This window comes from Salminus brasiliensis, chromosome 20 (assembly GCF_030463535.1).
Source record: "Salminus brasiliensis chromosome 20, fSalBra1.hap2, whole genome shotgun sequence".
Classification (NCBI taxonomy): Eukaryota; Metazoa; Chordata; class Actinopteri; order Characiformes; family Bryconidae; genus Salminus; species Salminus brasiliensis.
In genome coordinates this window covers 21,495,202-21,513,851 of record NC_132897.1, presented here as the reverse complement: position 1 = coordinate 21,513,851, position 18,650 = coordinate 21,495,202, and the positions used below count along the sequence as shown (strand labels likewise).

Genomic DNA, 18,650 nt, shown 5'->3' with positions numbered 1-18,650 from the left:
TTTAACAATGTGCTTAGATGCAAATATTGGACATATTAACGCAGGTAATCTGTAAAGTCAGAGTAATTTTACACACCATATTTGTACGCAGTTACAGACGTCACACACGTCACACAAAGATCTTATGTATATATATATATATATATATATATATATATATATATATATATATATATATATATATATATACACACACACACACATATATACATACAAACACATACACAAGACAACTCCCTCAAACCCCCCCAAAAAAGAAAAATGGACTGTTGATAGCCTGACAACCCAAAGTGGAATATTTAAACATTTGGATTGTACATATTTGGGTTATGTGCACACATGCACACACACATACACACACACACACGATTCTGTACCATTCGTCCTTTTTTAACCATTCTAACAAGTAGTGTGAAAGTCCCCCTGCACATCGGCAGATTTATAATATTTATATTTAAATATTATATATATATATATATTTAATAATTATCGCTTGATTTAATAAAAACGATCCGAATAAAGCAGCGTCCATGTAGAAAAACACAGAAGTCCGTTTATTCCAAAAGCACAGAGGTACCAACCCTCTAAAACCGAGCTGTATTAATATCTAAAAACGATGACCACCAAACCATTTAACTCACTGAATCTCACCTTCATTACCACTTGCTGTTTGGCAGGAGAGGACGCGGGTGAATTATTATAATCGAGGGGGTTCTATAGATAGAGGATTCCTGGACTATCAGACCTTTACCTTCAGCTCAGCTCACTGAGAGACAGAAGAACCGCCTCGTTTAAAAGGGAGTCGAGGGAATCAGGCTCTAAACACGCTTACAGTCCCACGGAACTGATTTGAATAAATCTGGACGGATTATAAGAGCATTTCTGATTGGTACTCATTCGTATCTGCCTATTTTCGTCCACTTCGATCAACGAAAAGTCCACATCTGTAGTAGTTTGGTTAGGGTGAGTTAAACCCGCTCTTCACAAAAGCGCTCAAACGGGGCAATAATTACTGCGAGGCATTCAGATTCATTTGAACCGGTTAATAGAACAGGTGTAAACGAGGAAGTGGGGAACTGTAAACTCACTGTAAACTAACCGTAAACTAACCGTAAACTCAGTCAAATCTCGCCGTTTAAAACGAGAAGATGTTGTTTGCTGTTTGTTTAATTGAAGCGACGCCTGAGTTGTGATTGTTTATTATTGCATTAATTAAGAGATGGCCTTCTATTCTAATTGCGTTGTGAATATACAACGTACATGGCTATGGTAATGGTAGTGGTGTCCTGCTGCTCGGGGTTGGATGGAGAGGGGGGTGCGAGGGTTTGGGGGGGTGGTGGGGGTAGTGGTGGTGGGGGGGGGGGGGGGGGGGGGGGGCTGGGTGCTGAAGAAGCGCACAGGGGCAAATTCAGAAACTCAGTCTGCACCGCGGACATAGATCTGCGGGCTTAAGGGCGAGAGAACCGGACGAAAGGATGGACGAAAGTGAGGAAAGTGCTGGGAGCTAGAACCTCACGGGAACGGCAAAGGATAACGAGGGGAAGAGAAGATCAACAGAGGAGGGAAGAACACGTTACAGAGAGGAACTAAAGAGGGAGGGGATGGTCAGGACTGGTCTAAAAAAAAAAAAAAAAAAAAAAAAAGTTGTGAAAATGTGAGCTGCCGCGGATGGCGAGAGAAAAGCGGGCATTTACCGATGGCTGCAATGGTGAGTTTAACAGTGCTGTATATATAAAAAGTAATGAATAAATAAATAAATAAATATTGACCACCAACAACATTTAGACTATTAAAGACTCCCTAATTATTCCCAGGTTTATCACAGCTAACATTTGTCTGGTCTGCTTGCTGGAAGAGAATAAGCTTGGTGTGCAAACGAGGTGTCATTGATTCAGGTACGGTAGCAGCCCAAACGGAGCGTTTCCCACTGCCTGTATTCCTTTACCAAATCCCCTGATTTATAAGCTATTATCATTTTAAATATGCATTTTTATAATTCGGCTTCATTGCGGAGACCCGGTTGCGTGTGTGTGTGGATACTGTATGCGGTTTTAACCGCCGGGGAAAATGATGCAGCTCGCTGTTTCTTTTGTTTGACTCGCCGGCTTTGTTCGGAGAGGCTACATTTGAATAATTACTGAATGAAGAATCTACAGTAATAAACTGTAATATCGCGATGTTAAATAAGCATGTAATATTAGCTTTTATATGGTTTCACAATGCGCCTAATACAGTAATATATATATATATATTTTTAAAAAAAAACGATGCATATCAATATGGTTAAAATATGAACTGCCTACCGCTCGCTCATGGCTTCTGCATAAATAAATAAATAAATAAATAAACAAACAAACAAAACCCAAAAACAGAGAGAGAGAGAGAGCGAGAGCGAGAGCGCGCGCGAGAGAGAAAGAGTGCGCGCGGAGAACGTGAATGCAAAAGAGATGCAAATCTACCTTTTACATATGCATCAGTATTAAAACTAGGGAGCCGTGAGAGTGGCCGAGCGGCGCCTCATTACGCAGCCCCGGCCGCTCGCATCCTCCTCTTCCTTCTCCTCCTCCTCCTCCTCCTCCTCCTCTTCCTCAGCGCTTCGCTCCGGACACCGCGAGGCTCCAAGCGCGCTGGGTTTCGCTCCTCGCGGGGATGGAGAACGAGCTGGGGGTGCAGGAGAGCGAGGGAGAGAGACACACAGAGAGACTCCTCCGGAAAGCAGGATTTGCATATTTGATGCGCTAATTTGCCTTGATGTATTTAAATATGGCTGCGCGCGGCGGATCTACCCGCCTACGTCACTGGACGTGACCTCGCGCCGCTGAGAACTAACGGGAGCGCGCTTCAGTGCAATAAACGAGGATTAAGACAGGGATGGGGGGGGGGGAGGGGGGTGCAGTCGAGTTGCAACGTCATTAATCGAACAACTTTTTCCGTAATCCGTAAAAATAGGTCTTCATTCTTGACGTTGAACTTGCCATTATTTGAGTAGGGTGTGGATTGGCATAGATCTGTAAGTTTACATTATTTATAAATGAAGAAACCGTGCAAATATTGCGCAGGTTAGGGGATACCACTTGCTAAAAAAAAAAATGAAGGTGCCTGAAAATGGATCTCTGGCCACAGAAAAAAAAAAACACCTTTGGTTCCGTGAAGAACCATGTTTGTAATAGAGATTTAATGTGAGTGCAGATCCCATACACTACTACATTACATCAAGTGAATGCATGGTTATTTAAGGGACTAAAATTTGAAGCACCTTTATTTTTTGACGTATTTGCCTGTGCGTGTTTTTTTTTGTTTTTTTTTTTAGGTGGTGGGGGGGGGGGGGGGTGCATTAATATGCCTATAGAGTTCTAAAATGGTCTAAAAAAAAAATAATAAAATAATGTGCAACACCTATAGTTTGAACATATCAACTTCAACGTCTTGTCTTGCTCCCAAGTCTTTTTTTTTTTCCCCCCTCTGTGTTAATAATGTCCTCTCCGTGTTAAAGACCATAAATGCGTTCCGTCAGTCACATCGTGTTGGGGAGAAAAGCTCGGAGCAAATTCATTACCGCAGTCAGTCAGTCCGTAACCCGGTGTGGGAACCGGGGGGCTCGGCCACGCCAATACACCAACAATGGCTCCTCAGTTCAAGGCCAACAAAAGAGCTGGCCAACTTGTTTGAATTTCAGAGCACGTCCTTTCTCTCTCTCTCTCTCTCTCTGTCTCTCTCTCTTTCTCTCCCTCACACACAGACAGAGAGAGAGAGAGAAGGAGAGAGAGATTCTAACCCCCCCCCCTCTCCCAACACCAACTCCCCACCCCAGAACACCCCTTCAAAAAAAAAAAAACCCCTCTGCGCTCCACAGTGCACTTTTTCCATTCGGCGCTGTAGACAAATAGGTTATGGGAAACTTCTCGACCCCTCCTCTCTCTCCCTCTCTCAGTCTTCCTCTCTCTCTCTCTCTCTCTCTCTCTCTCTCCCTCTCGCGCTTATTCGCTCTCGCGCCTGGACTCTGCGCCTCTCCGCGCGCAGTCCGGACCAGAGCTGAGCGGCAGCGGCAAAGTTTAAACGGAATGAACGGGAATCGCGCGCACAATGTGGGACCACCGCTCACCGTGTTTAATCACCGACACCGGCGTGAACCTCCGTCCAGAGTGAGTACACCCCCCCAAAAAAAAAAAAAAAAAGCCCAGTCTGCTTCCCGGTGAGGCCGATTGGTTTAGGTCTTCTACTGGTTTCAGTCACGAAGTTTGTCTGTCGATTGCACTTTGTTTTAATCGTGCGTGTGTGCAACTGCAGTGTCTGCGAGCACGCTGGTGTGTATGTGTAACAGTGTACGGGTGTGTGTTTTGGAGCGCTTGTGGTGGAGGTGATGGCTGTTTGAAGGCAACATCTACTGACTGACGTCCTAGCATCTGGAAATCTACACGCCCTTTTCTTTTCCTAGAGATCTCGGTGCCACTATAAATCTGTACAAGTCTGATCTGACTGGGCCTGGTTTTCGCATTTTAGCTAATTACCAGCCCACTGTGGTTTTACAGGGATGAGGGTCAATGTCTTATCCATGTTCCAAGCCAGTGTTATCAGGTGTTTTGCGCTAAACAGGCCTTCTGGGCTCTGCTCAGTAATACGATACTGTGCCCAGTGTTGCTGATACTGCCCTGATGCACTAGGGTGTAACCCAGTCAGGTTGTCGTGCTTCCATATACATATTTATGCATCAGGGGTATTTTTTTTTTTTTCCTGCTGTGAATATCTTCTACCTCAGCACAGCATTTCCTGGTCTAAAATATGTGTGACTACATGAGAGCATCCAAGATTAGGTTGGAATTGTGGAAATGCAACATCCCTGGATGGTGTAAGGTTCTTCAAGTGATGTTCTCCCCCCCCTTCGGAGACACCGTTTGTGGTTCACATACATAATATAGCTAATCCAAGCAAATCTGCAGCTGGTTGAATTCGATCTGATGAACTACCGTCCGGTTCTGGTTGATGGAGTTTTCTGTCAAGCCTGAATGTGACTGCGCTTCAGGGCCTTCAGCATATAAGTGTGTGAGGGAGGCCACCGTATTTATATCGCTCTCATGAGCCAATTCAGTCACAGATCCATCATATCACCTAACTAATTAAATCTATTTTGGCTTTTTCCCTCCAGAAAAAAAAAGAAAAGAAAAAAAAAACCTGAGCAAAATTAGGGCTCTGAAATTATAGGCTATCTTCTCAGGGTCGAGAGTGGGAAATTGATGGCAGTTATGTTAGCCTACTTCAGCTCTGACACTGGCTATGTGGACACGGTGCGATTAATTGAGCTAAATGCTTCAGGGGATATGTTTGAGTTGAGGATAATGGCACAAATAGCTTAAAATGAGAGCTCCTCCCGCCATGGTAGCACTAGATCGGTGAGGCCTCCAGTCCCAGACAGGCGTTCAGGTCATTTCTAATGAACTGTGGCAGCAAAAATGAATTGAGGACACAAGTGATGATGAGGGGACGGTTTTATTGTTTCCCACTTTGAACAAGTCCCAATCACACCCCATTATAGCTTGTACGCTCTAACGGTAACATAAATGTTATTTTTGTCAAATATTTGGTAGGAAATAACCCGAAATATCATCTTAAAGGAAAACCACTGCAAATAGGGTTGCTTGTACAGCTAGCCTTCAACACAACACTTCAACACTGATAACGACAACGCTAAGCCTTCAACCTTCGACATCTTCTACCTTCCATCACACACACACACACACACACACATCCTCACTCTCATCCTCACTCTTAGCACATCACGACACGACCAGGCCAGGCTCCAGTAGCTACAAGGCTGTGTTTCCCCTCACAGCATCATTTTCCTCTCAGAAACCTGCCAGCAGACCTCGTCGTACCTCCATTTTCCTCAGATGTGTCATCGGCTGCTACCAAACCACACAAAATCGCCCCTCTTCCCAGAGATCGCCGCTCTGCTCGTCGATATCTCTCTCCTCAGCGCCGGCTAACCGGCTAATCGCCTCTCCGGTGATTTGCTTTCCCCCCTCCACACCGCCGACAAACACATGCCTCCACAGCAGCTTTGTCGCGATGGCGGGAAGGGAGAAAAAAAAAAAAAGAAAAGAAAGCGATGGTAGCATCGACATCATCATCATCATCATCATCTTCATCATCTTCATCATTACCTTGAACACTCCCCAGCGGTCCGAGACCTTTGACCTTCTCGCGGTTGGTCCACGTTTTTTGGTAGCCGCTACCACAACCCACCCCCCCCCCCCCCTCCACCCCCTCCCACCACCATCACCGCCACCCTCCTCCTCCTCCTGCTCCTCTTCTTCTTCTTCTTCTCCTCCTCCTCCTCCTCTCTCTCCCCGAGATGGCCCCCGTGTTTCTGTTTCCTCCCCTCTCTCTCTCTCTCGTTCCCTCTCTCACACACTCACATCATGCACACACACACACACACACACACTCACTCATACACTCACACACACTCACATACACCGCTAGCAGCCGAGGCAGAGCGCAGAGCGCGGCGGAATCTCTCTCCTCGTCTTCCGCTGCTTCTTCCTCATCCTCCTCTCCTCCTCCTCTCTTCCTCCTCCTCCTCCTCCTCTCAGCTCTCCGGCGGGCTGGAGCGGAGCGACGAGCCGCTGATCTTCCTCCGTCCACAGTTCTGTGTGTTGAGTTGTTGTGATTATCACCACTATTAGCTGTTGTTGTTGTTTTAACAGTGGGGAGGGATCTCGTCCTCTCAGCTCCTCGCCGCTGATGGATCTCTAACCGCTGGCTAACAGCACCAGAGGAGCCTTTTGCGAGACTGAGAGACTGAGGGCCAATCTGCAATGCTAATGAAGGCCTGAGCGCGCGTGCGTGAGTGCGAGCGTGCGCGCGTGTGCGTGAATGCGTGCGTGTGTGTGTGTGTGTGTGTGTGTGTGTGACTGCGCCTCAACTCCAACTCTGATATTGCTGTATGGCGCGAGAGGGACCCGTTGACTGAGGAATTACAAACCTATAATCTGGGTGATTTTTTATTTTTATTATTTTTATTTTTATTTTTATTTTTGTAATTTTCACCTTTTTGAAGAAACCCGTGATATTTAGCTGCACTTTGCTGGACTTAGGGCTGCTTTTTTTTTTTTTTTTTTTAATTAACGAGGACAACGCTGGACGAGTTGATAATGGAGGATTTCCGTGACTGGTACGAAACGCTCAACTTGGCCGTGTGGATTTCCCCCACTTTCAAGAGGAAGATTACTGGATTACTGGCGCGGATTTTGGAAGCGAGTTGTTATCTTTGGTTATCTAGCTGTATGAGTGTGCTGGTCGTCATAAAGCTAGATAACCGAAAGTAAAAACTGCCTCCAGGCTCATCGGACCCTCTCTGGACCCTTCATGACTTATAATGACGTTGATAACAATGACGTTTATAACAATGACGTTTATGAAAGAAAAAAAAAAAGAAGAAGTGTGTGATCGATATGACTGAAAAGTTTGGCACACCGGGGGGATGTGAGCAAAGTGAGGAAGGTCTTTTATAGGACGGGGGGGGGGGGGGGGGGTATGAGCACACTATGTTTTTTGTATATATATTTATATATATATATATATATATATATACATACACTCAGTTGCATCTATTTAGGATAGACACACATAGTCAACTGCATATATGACACTTAATAGCAAACATGCACAGTAGAAAAGTTCTCTTGACATTTTCTTGAAATTCTCTTTGCAAAAACAAAACAAATGTACCAGGAATTTCTTTCTCACAAACCAGTTATTATTTATTTATTTATCTATTTATTTATTTAAAACAAAAAAAAAAACAACTAAGTCTGTCATTTCAGTGCAGTCTAAGCCACGTGCACCCCCCCCCCCCCCCCTTCATTTCATTTAATCTCGCTCTCCTTGGTCGGTCCAGACCCGTATAATTAGGACATATACAGAGCTGACAAAAATTGAAGAGGGGTGTGTGTTTGTTGGTGGGGTTTTTTTGGGGGGGGGGGATGTGGGGTGTGTGAGGGGGTCTCGCTCCTTCTTTAATGGATTCCGTTAAACGGAGCGCAGGAGCTGTGAACGGGCGGCCGCTGCCGTTCCCACGCTCGGCGCCATAGGCCAACGCGGATATGACAGACAGAGCTGGAGGGGTCGGGAGGGGGGGGGGGGGGGGGTTTGGAGGAGGGGGAGACAGAGGGGGGCGACACAGGTCATGAAAAGACGTCAAGTGCACCAGACTCATCTGCATCCCTTTAGGAGAAGCGAGAGTGCAGAGACTGACTGGGCCCGTGGACGAGCAGCAGCAGCAGCAGCAGCAGCAGCAGCAACGCGCGAGCCGGTGATGCTGCAGGCCTTGCGCACAGCTTGGCTCCCACGAGGCCTGCGTGCCGGTGTGCGTGTGTGTGTGTGTGTGTGTGTTATTGTGTTTAGCGTTTTCTAATTCTGTATTAAAGTAGGCTGCTGTATTGTTCCCCTCTGGAGGCTGCAGACTAAAGCGGGCCGGGGTAAAGAGATGACATCACCCACCATTGTGCTGGCATTTGTGTTTGAACTTGAGAAGTGTGAGAGTTTCTCTTCTCTCCTCTCCCTCGCTTTTATTTCCTTTTATTTGGCCGTCACCCCTTTTTTTTTTATAGTGCTTATTATCACAACTGCATACCGCTTAAAATATAATCTGCTCGGCTGGTCGTGTTCGGAGCTTGTTTATACAGTAGGTTACCTTTAATAGGACTAGGAATATTATTTGTAGAAATTATAACGAAATTCTGGTGGTGGAAAAAATCTAAACGTATTTCATGGCTTATCACGTTTGTTAAAAAAAAAAAAAAAAAAAGAGTCATTTGGGATATATAACGTTACATTTGAAATAAATAATATAAACAGTATAAATAATTTTATATTATACGAAGTATTATTAATATTATTATTATTATTAATAATAATAATAGCGTGAGCAGGCGTTAAATCTAGAGCCTAGACTAAACTTTAAACCTCATTGAACACGAAAAACATACGTATTCGCCTCCTTTTGCCCAAACGAAGACAAACGCGAGTGTCTCTTATCCAGACAAACCTCCAGTATTGCGCCATTAGCCAATACCTCGGAGAACAGCCCTGAATAAGCGCGATTCAGCGCCCAGTGAAAATCTCCTCTGCAAGTCGTCTGAATGAATGTCATTGTTTTCAGGACTCCGCATGTCAGCGTCGTGTTAAGAACTTGAACCGAGTTAAGTGGTGGAGCTAAATTTCCTCGCTGTGTTGCACTTGTGAAGGAGGAGTGAAGAAGGGTGGCCTACCTTTTTTTTTATTCCTCTAGAGAAACCTAATGCCTTATTTAAAAAAAAAAAAAAAAAAAAAAAACTCTTCTAACTTCAGACTGTAGGTGTAGGAAATATTCAGTGTTCCTTCCTTCTTTTAAACACCCGGCGTAATCATTTACCTTTGTGTTTATCTATGTATCTATCTATTTATTTATTAGTTTATTTATGTATGTTTCTCCCAGCCCTTCCCTTTTCTCCCATTCAAAGCAAGCCTTGTAGTCACAGGGGTGAGAAAGTCACTCAATCTATTCAAAATGTCAGCGCTGCAATTTAATGCAGGGATGTACTGCAGAAAGGTTGTGAGTGGTCTGGAATCTCTGCAAATCATATTTGAAGTAGTCTTTCATTATTGCAGTGCCACATGCTTTGAGTGATAGAAATGGGTCACGTTTCTCAAGGATATCAGCATTCCGCAAAGACAGTATGTGGCCTGTGTGGAAGAGCTGCTGGTGTGACATGCTCCTTAGGATAAAAAAAAAAAAAAGGAAGGGGGAAAAAAATAAATAAAATCGCAAAAAACGCATGCTGGAATTCCAGTTCAGGTTTATGAGGATCTATTCCTGCCAGGTGCTTTTCATAGCTGTCATATAAGATTCGGTGGAGATTTAATTTCACTTGGGTTCGCCTTGAATTTTTTTTTAAAGGCGAGAAATGAGATAAAGATTGCCATCTTCTGGTGCTCAGATGATGTGAATATGGGAGCTGTGTTATGTATGTGGCTTACAAAGCTTAGGACGGCCTGTAAGTGTATGAATATTCACTGAGTAGGCTATTGTGTGTGAAGGATTTGCTTGATTGTGTGTGTGTGTGTGTGTGTGAGAGAGAGAGACTGAGAGAGAGAGAGAGTGTGTGTGTGTGTCTTGGGCACATTTACAGTGCAGGGGAAAAAAATTCCTGGCTTTTGATTGGTTGAGTTGTATAACCATGGCGACCGAGGCAGCTTATCAGTATTCATTGGGTGAGCAATCTTCATATTTTGGACTACTCCGCTTCCCTCAACTGCAAGGCCTCCAGTCTGGGCTGCTCTGCTGCGCTGGCTTTGATACTGGGGGGTCTCCACTAGCCTGTAATAAGCACTAAGTGTTGGCGATGGCGAACAGTATTTAATGATCAATGTGAACGGATACCTCTGGGTTATTTCTTCTAGACAATCATATATCCAGGATATATGCCTTCTTTTTTATATAGTATTTAAGATATGGATGAAATTGAGGTTATAGGGGAGTATTATAGTATTACATTCTTAAAAATAACGCTTTTAAAACACAAGAGAGTTAAATATGAAGAACCTTTACATTGAGCTCTTTAAACCTTTAAAGGGTTCTTCACACACATATATCTCCTCTAAACAATTCCTTCTATTCATACTATGGCATCGCTCAAAGAACCCATTTTAGCACCTTTATTTTTAAGTGTACTGGGTGCTGGTTAAGGTGCTGGTTGTGGTCTGAGGCCTACTTTTTGCACTCTGCTTTTAAATAGTGACTAGTGGAAGGAACCAAGCTGAACCATGCTTCCCTGTGGGCATATATATCATACCTCAGAAGCTGTATTATCATGGTAAATGCATTTTCTACTGTGTTCAAGAGGCTCTCAGCTTTTTGAGCAGGTGTCTGTGCTTTGGAAGTGTAGCCGGTTTACGGTGGGCCTGTTTCAGACATCTCTACTCCAGACCACCTAAGCCCTAAGTCAGTTGGGGCTAGGTGACTGTTTAGTGCTGTAAGTTTCGAAGCCAAGTGGTTCGCCGGTCTGGAGTAGATGTCTTAAACAAGCAGAATTCGGTGAGAAGCTGTGTATAGACCCCCCCCCCCCCCCTCCTTTCACAGGTCCTTGTCACATGTACCTTGCTTCTCCCATTGGTTGGTGTCGCTGTGGCAACAGGAGGTGAGCTCACAGAGTGCATGTTAGCGGTGTGTGAGAGTGTGTACACATGTGCATATGAGCGGTATGTGTATCTCAGTTAAGCCTTGATTCGGTATGAATGAGTCGGGGCTAGATCAAAATGTGAGACTCTGTGCATGTGTGTGTGTGTGTGTGTGAGAGAGAGAAAGAAAGAGAGAGAAAGCATGCATGCATATAATAGCTATGTGTGTCACTCGCCTCCTCAACGTGTGTTACACAACGCCCTGTGCTCCATCTACTTCTGGTCAAATCTTGATTCATCACACTAGAGAGTGAGGCAAAGTGTGTGCATGTGTGCATGTGTGTGTGTGTGTTTTACATTTAAAGGGACCCTCTTTCGTGTCTCAAAGCATACTGTAGAAGAACACTGCAGGCATTTCAGAACCAGAGAATATATGTGTATATATATATATATATATATATATATATATATATATATATATATATATTAGAAATAGAGGTCAATCATAAGTGGGAGCATTAATTACTTTCAGGTCTTACAAAATTTTCTAGTTATGCACTCTCCTAAATGAACAACCGCCCCACCAACCCAAGGCCCCCAACACACTCACACAGCTTTCTCAGATAGCTGATAGTTGAGCTTTCAGCCTGTTCTTTTCAGTGTTAGTATTAATTACATTCCCTGGAAGCACCTCTTAGAAAGAGATAAAGGCAACTCATGCTAAGAGCTTTAAATCGGCTCTAACGCTCAACACATACTGAGCAGGTGAGCCAAACTTGCTAAAGGCCCAATGAATGATTTAGCTCTTTTTAAGATGCGTACGTTGTTCTAGCCTAAATATCCGTCACTCCACTACACCAACTTTGCTGCGTGGTGCTAATTATTAATAAATGCTGACAGTCGTGTAATCGTGCAAATTTCAGAATGAGCGTTGCTCTGAAGCACAAATACAGAGAGCACAGCACAGACGCGAGGCTGTATGAACGTTAGTGCTGATTTTACAGTGTTCAAGTGAACCCTCCTGGCTGGCTGGCTGCCTGGCAGACTGTCCATTTGAATTCTGCTGCGGTCTGCTGAATTCAGATTATGCAAATGCCCTCGTGTTATAAATAAATTACTATAATTGCATTGAAATACCCTTCAAACCTGTCAGATGAAAAAGTCTAAATAATATATTTCGTGGCAATGAATTATTGAGCTGTATTAATTACAAATAACCATCAGCAGAGCGTAGGCTTGTTCTTAAAAGGTAATGCAATCTGTTCGTGTAAAGCAAAAAGCCATGGTTAAGATCATTAAAATATACATATATTGTTTTGTTTAGTTCTTTTTTTTTTTAGTGGGAAATATTACACATACATACAAATAAATAGCCTTTTGTAAAACAGTATTCACTGCTTAAAAGGCAACCATACCAAAGGCCTAATGAGCTTTGGTGGTAAATTCAGGTGGAACAGAGCGAACAAGAGCCGATTTGAATGCTGGCGAGCTTCTCGAATACGGTGCAAAATGGCTTCATGCTGTTTTTGAACGAGTGCCGTATGCAAACGCACTGGGCCGCAATTAAATGATTTAAGGGCCTGCACCTGTCACGTCACGCACCGAAAACGGCAAGTGCTCCACATCACCGTGCTTACCTTCGAATTACTGCCTTCTATGCAGATTTGATGAGCGCCGCTTCATGCATATATGCGGGTGGTGGGGGCGGGGTGCCCAGAGCTGCCCACTTAATATCCTTATTAGAAGGACTGGGGATTAAAAATTGATGGTGGAGCTCAGGGTAGGCAGAGGGTACCCCTCAATCTGCCCGTGATCCAGGGCAGAGGAGAAGGCTGGGGCTGCCTGAGTTCAGCAGCACTGCTTCCTTCAAGGTGCCACCATCTTAAAGGGCTTAGGCAGTGGTGAGCACGCAGAAGAGGGTAGACCTAAAATGTCCGCTGGCGCAGCCTCGCGTTACAATTACAAAATTAGCCTCTGTCGCACGATGCTGTGCATGCTGAGTGGCTCATTTGCATGCACAGGCTGGCCCACCCCTCCATTACTATCAGCTACATATGCGAATGGCTCATGGCGAGCGGTGGCCGCACCTTATCCGGAGCAACACTCGCGCCATCCTCCAACACAGGGAGGAATCCAATGCGCTTTATCGCGACTCCATATTCATCTATGGTTCCGTGCGATCTCTGGAAATTCTGAATGAATATTTATTCGCCCTGTGCCGAGCCGTGGCCTGTGGCTAGGACCTGGGTAAGCCATTACATCTATATTCAAATCCACATGACTTTAATCTGACTTATGCTAAAGATGACGACGGCACGCCCATATCGCTAATAGATGGCGCTTGCTACCAGATACTGTTAGGAGCTTTGTTGACATTGACTAGGTCTTGAAGAGGATAGTACCAGCCTTAACTCATTGAACCCTAGACTTAAGCTTTGGGTATTAATCTTAAGACTGCTACGAATTGTCCAGTAATTACGCAAGTCACGTAGTTACAAAAAGTGTGGAACTATCTAGGCCCAAGTATGGGTGCTTAGGGTGTAAGTGGTTAACAGACCCTGTTTCCTTAACTATATAGTTTCAAGTCTGGCATCAGAGTCTGAGCCCTGTCGCGGCTCTCTTTCTCTCCATCATGGGCCATTTGAAGCCGAGAAGCTGCTCGCTCTTTCCCCTGGGCCCCATCCACTACAGTGTCTTAATTATTTCAAAGGTGTCTGCTTAGAACGGGTGGCAGTGGCGTGCGCCAGCGCCATTTGCATTTCGCTTTCATCTCCACAAGCCCTCATGGCAGTGCTGTGCAGGAGCGTGCAGGAAATGAGCCCTAATGCTCGGCTCCCGCATCCACCCGTGCACACACTTCTACAAAATGCGGATTCGCGGCGCTCGCATTCAATTGTGCAAAATGCAGGCGTACAACAAAAGGGGCCGCGCAAGCACAGAGAGCATCTCTAAGTGAAGTTAGGTGGCGAAAAGGAATGATGAGGGGGAAGCAAAAAAAAGGATATAGGTGCATATCTCCTACGTCCTATGCATGGAGATGTAAAGACCAAGGCCAGGCACTATTGTAGCTCTCCCAGGTAATTGCCAGAGGTGAACAGGAGCAGGGAAGTGCAGACAAAGCATGGGCTTCATTTTCTGCTTCTCTTCCTGGAATGTGCGCTGTGTGGTTTTACCACCGGCGCTCACACCTACGGTCATGCGGTAATGGGCTTCTTTGGAGGCCTCTGAATTTAGCATTGAAGGGAGCTACGGAGAAGACAAGGTCTCACATGGGGGGGAAGTGGCAGCGAGGCATGGACACATTGGCCAGACAGCTCTAGTACATGCTCTCCAGCCTGAGTGGGTTAGTGTAATTCACCTTTTCGACAGAGCCAGGCTTTTGATCGCATGGGCTGCTGCACGTGGTGATCAGTGATGACGTTAACCCTTTAAGCCCTTAAACTTTAAAGGCCCTGATGTGGGTCCACACTTCAGCTCACTTGCATAGTAGTTTTCTAGTTATGAAATTCTTTATGGTGGTTACTGAATAAAGCCTTCTCGAGGTACATCTGTGAATAAGCCTGCAGTTTGAGGGGTTAAAAGCAGCATCACTGGTTGGTAGATGGGTCATTTGCTGTAATCAGGAGAGGGTACATCTCCCAAGAAAACCCTGCATGTTTGCTCCACCTACGTGTGTTTATACATTTTCACATTTATCTTCAAATGCGCTCTCCGGTCGGCTGGGGGGACTGCGTGCGTGTAAATATCCTCTCCACTACATCTCGCGGTCGCACTACCAGGAAGTCTGAATAGTGTTAATTAGTGTGAAAGTGTGCTGCCGGGGTGTTTGCGAAACTCTGTCCTTCCCCCTCGCACACACCCACACATACACGCTCCCTCTCTGTCTCTCTCTCTCCATCTCGTTCTCTCTCACTCACTCGCACACCTTATGTGTGGAACACCCCCAGACGGAGAGATGAGAAGAGTGTAATTAAATTCCTGCATGAGTTAGACCAGGCCTGTCAGCGGCTAATAAAGGCAGATGAGGGAGTCTCCTGCACTCGGCACGTCACGGAAATAAGTCGGCGGGGCATGGAGGGTGGCCAAAGGGGAACCGACCAGACACAATCACACACACCGCATCGCCATAATTGTTTTCACGCCTTTCTGAATAGAACAGACGTCAGAGTGTAATGTACTTTGGTCAATCTGGTGTTTTGCAGAACGGCTGAAATCATAATGCGCGGTAATTTAGGTTGCTGTTTTGTTATTATGATGCAAGGGCAAATTGCTTCTTCGTCCAGTGCAGGTGCAAATCGCCACTTCGTCAATTTGCTTTACACTTCTTTATTAACGTTCTGTGTTAAAGATCCCAGGACAAATGAAAATAATAGAATGTTTTGTTACAACAGTGATGATATGCAAGGTTGCAAGGTTTGCTTCTTTGTCCAGTGCAGTGAAAAATACAAGACTGATTTCACTGCCCAGCTGTTACACAAAGCTATTCCCCCTAGACGTATGATTACTCAACTACGGTTTGATGTGTTTTATGAAATGGTCGCCAAGTGCTTTTGTTTGGATCTGAACATGATCCATGCACTGCGTCTGTGAATATATGTATGTGTATTGTGTGTGTGTGTGTGTGTGTGTGTGTGCGCGCAGCTCTCGTTTTTCATCCGGCAGACGAGATGCAGACTGTCAGTAGGGGAATCATACCTGGTTCCATGCTAGACCAGTCGCCCCTCGTACAGCCCAGTAGCCGCTGATTGTCAGGGCTGGGCTGCTGGCAGGGAGACGCAATAACTCCAGACACCCAGGCTGTGGAACCGTTGGGGGGGAGGGGATGGGTGGTCTCACAGGCTGCCAACGCTGTGAGCGGGGGAAAAAAAAATGCAGCTTGCTTTTGCCCTGAAAAACAGATTCTGCAGGCTAGACACACTCGGACCTGCTTAGCTGATTCGGTACTGGTGCGCTTCCCCTCATCAGTTTGCAGGGGAACTGTCACTGCTTTATTTTTTTTTCTGGAGAAACTGGGGCTCAGCATCATCCAATTATAAGCAGGGACAGGAAATATGTCATGAGAGAGGAAGTGCATCGTAGCTGTTGTGACTAATGTGGGTACGGCTTCTGTGAATATAGCCGGGGTCCGGTGTAAACAACGGTGCCAGACTCTCTCTTGGCCTTTGACGTCACAGAGCAAAACCCTTCAATTTATTTGGGGCTTTATTGGTAAACAGTTATTCCATCAACAGTGCCTCATAACAGTGTATTTGTCACATTTTTGCAAAACTGAAATGAAAAACTGCATCTCATTGCTTTTGTATGCATTAATGGTTTTCATTAAAGTGAATTTTACACAACAGCTGACCTTGTGACCTTTTTAGCTACACATGAACTAATTTCTTTTTAGAACAAATCTTCTTACTTTACACCATAAAAACACCACTTTTATAGAATTGCTTATAATCTTACTACTCGATAAGGTGAAATCAAGTGTCATGAAGCGCTATTGTGCTTATTTAGATGCTATAAAGCAGCAATTAACGTGTATTAAGGAACTAGGGCTCTCAAAAGGAGCTGTAGAGCTGTAGCATATTTGTCTGAACAAACCTCCACAATTATAATCCCTTTCGTTATGAAAAATGAAGGAAATGATTACTAACACCTAAAATGGCTTTATGTCAGACCAGTATCCACTGGCCCAGAGAACTCAGCCAGTTTAACCAGTGGCCCGCCTATCACAGTAGCTTAATAAAACTTGACAGCTGTCTTTCTTCCTTTGACATCTGCTAGAAGAAAGCCACCACCACATGGACATAGCCTGCACTATATCTGAGTCGGTTTAGAGATCAAAACGTGCTGTGAAGACAAGCAAAAAAGACATACTATGGCTCTGAATAATGTATGTCTTGAAAAAAGTTTACCAAGGATGGGCATTATGTAGTTCAAAGGTATATCGCTGTCAGATACCTGCATATTAAAACAATTTTAATTCATAAACAAATCAAATAACAATTACAACAATTTCTTGAGTTTTTGAGATTTTTAGTGTTTTGTAATATTGTAATGTAGTTCAGGTTATTTCAGTTGTTAAAGAGTTAACCTCCACATGTAAAACAAAGGTTCTATACCAGTTAATGTACATATGTCCAGGCCCAGAGCCATTTACAGACCTTTATCTTTAAAGGCATGTGACCGAACCTGTATTTTAAGAGGACAGCACTGTATGGACGGTGTGTGTGTGTGTGTGTGTGTGTGTTTGGGTATGTGTTTGACTCCAGAGAATGTACACAGCTGATGAGCTTTGGGGAACTATCAGCCAGGAAGATGTTTGGAGGTGACAGTCTTGCATATATAGTATATTTAAAAAGACTATTTCAGCTTCAGAACTTTAAATTGGGACCTGTGCACAATCAGAAAGCAAGCTGCACCATCGGAAGTGTTCTATTTTCTCAGTTTTACCTTCATCAGCTGTAAAAGGCCAAGAGAGATCATCCCAAACGAGAAATGTTAGGCTATATAGCTTTGAAATGCAAAATATTTATGAATTCTATTTCTTTTTCTTGTATTGCAGGAGCTGGGAAATATGACAGTAACTCACCACTGGAAGAGAGAGGAGGCCAAATGGAGCTGGCTACTTTATCTCCCAATAAAACCAGTATAAGGTGAGTTCAATAAAAATCTGAAAAGAAAAAAAAAATCTAGTGCCCTGTGGTAAGAAGTTTTCACAAAAATCCACATTTTCACTAGTTGTTATAACTACCTTACTCTGAGAATTCAAACACTTTTCAAAGATACAAATGTTTCAACTATGTTTAAATAATTTCCAATTTTATAACCTCACACTTGCTAAAAAGGCAAACCTCAGTCTACTATTTAGTTAGTCTCAAAATCTGATGTTAAATAAATCCACAATTATGGGACATTACCCACTCAACATGCATCGTGCAAAATTGGTACTGAAAATATTTATTGGATATAGCTACAGTAGTCTTCATAAAATTACTGGGAAAGTGTAGAGCCAGACTATTAACCAATGTTAACCAAACCATAGTTTGGCTTAAAGTGAAACATGAAAACAGTAGCAACACAATAAACCTTTCAACTAGCAAAACATATGGTTGTTTCTTCTATTTTTGTCTCTTTTTAGAGTTTTTGAGTGTGTGTGCGGGGGGCTATGCAATTCATGCCTGCGGCTAGTTAACAAAGAGCATGGTAAATTTAACAGTTATCACTGCTCCCGAACACTTGTTTAACAGACTAAGACACATTCTAAACCAATGTAGTCCATCCAGCTGAGAGCTAAGCTGCCTCAGAGAGATGTATAGACTCAGGAGATGCTATTTTAGTCTATTGTATGTCCCACACTCATGCCTAGCATCATCCAGCTTAGCATTACTGTGTTAATTTAGGACTAAATTGCATAGCATGTGTAGGATGCATCACACTGAAACTGTGGACATACAATTAAAATGCATTGAACCGACAATGTGCCTTCCTTACTCTTACAACTC

General features: G+C 44.1%; 1 long non-coding RNA gene across 2 annotated transcripts in view; it reads left to right on the top strand.

Annotated features, from left to right (window-relative positions):
* Window positions 1–1,396: 1,396 nt before the first annotated feature.
* The window catches only part of LOC140542260 (uncharacterized), a 40,954-nt gene continuing 23,700 nt past the window's right edge, over window positions 1,397–18,650 (top strand). Inside the window, exons 1-2 of one of the 2 annotated variants that reach the window (XR_011977992.1) lie at window positions 1,397–1,708; window positions 17,711–17,801. This is a non-coding gene — a long non-coding RNA (uncharacterized lncRNA). Of the gene's footprint in view, window positions 1,709–3,825; window positions 4,143–17,710; window positions 17,802–18,650 lie in introns of those variants that run through there. The other variant, XR_011977991.1, reaches the window with a different exon arrangement.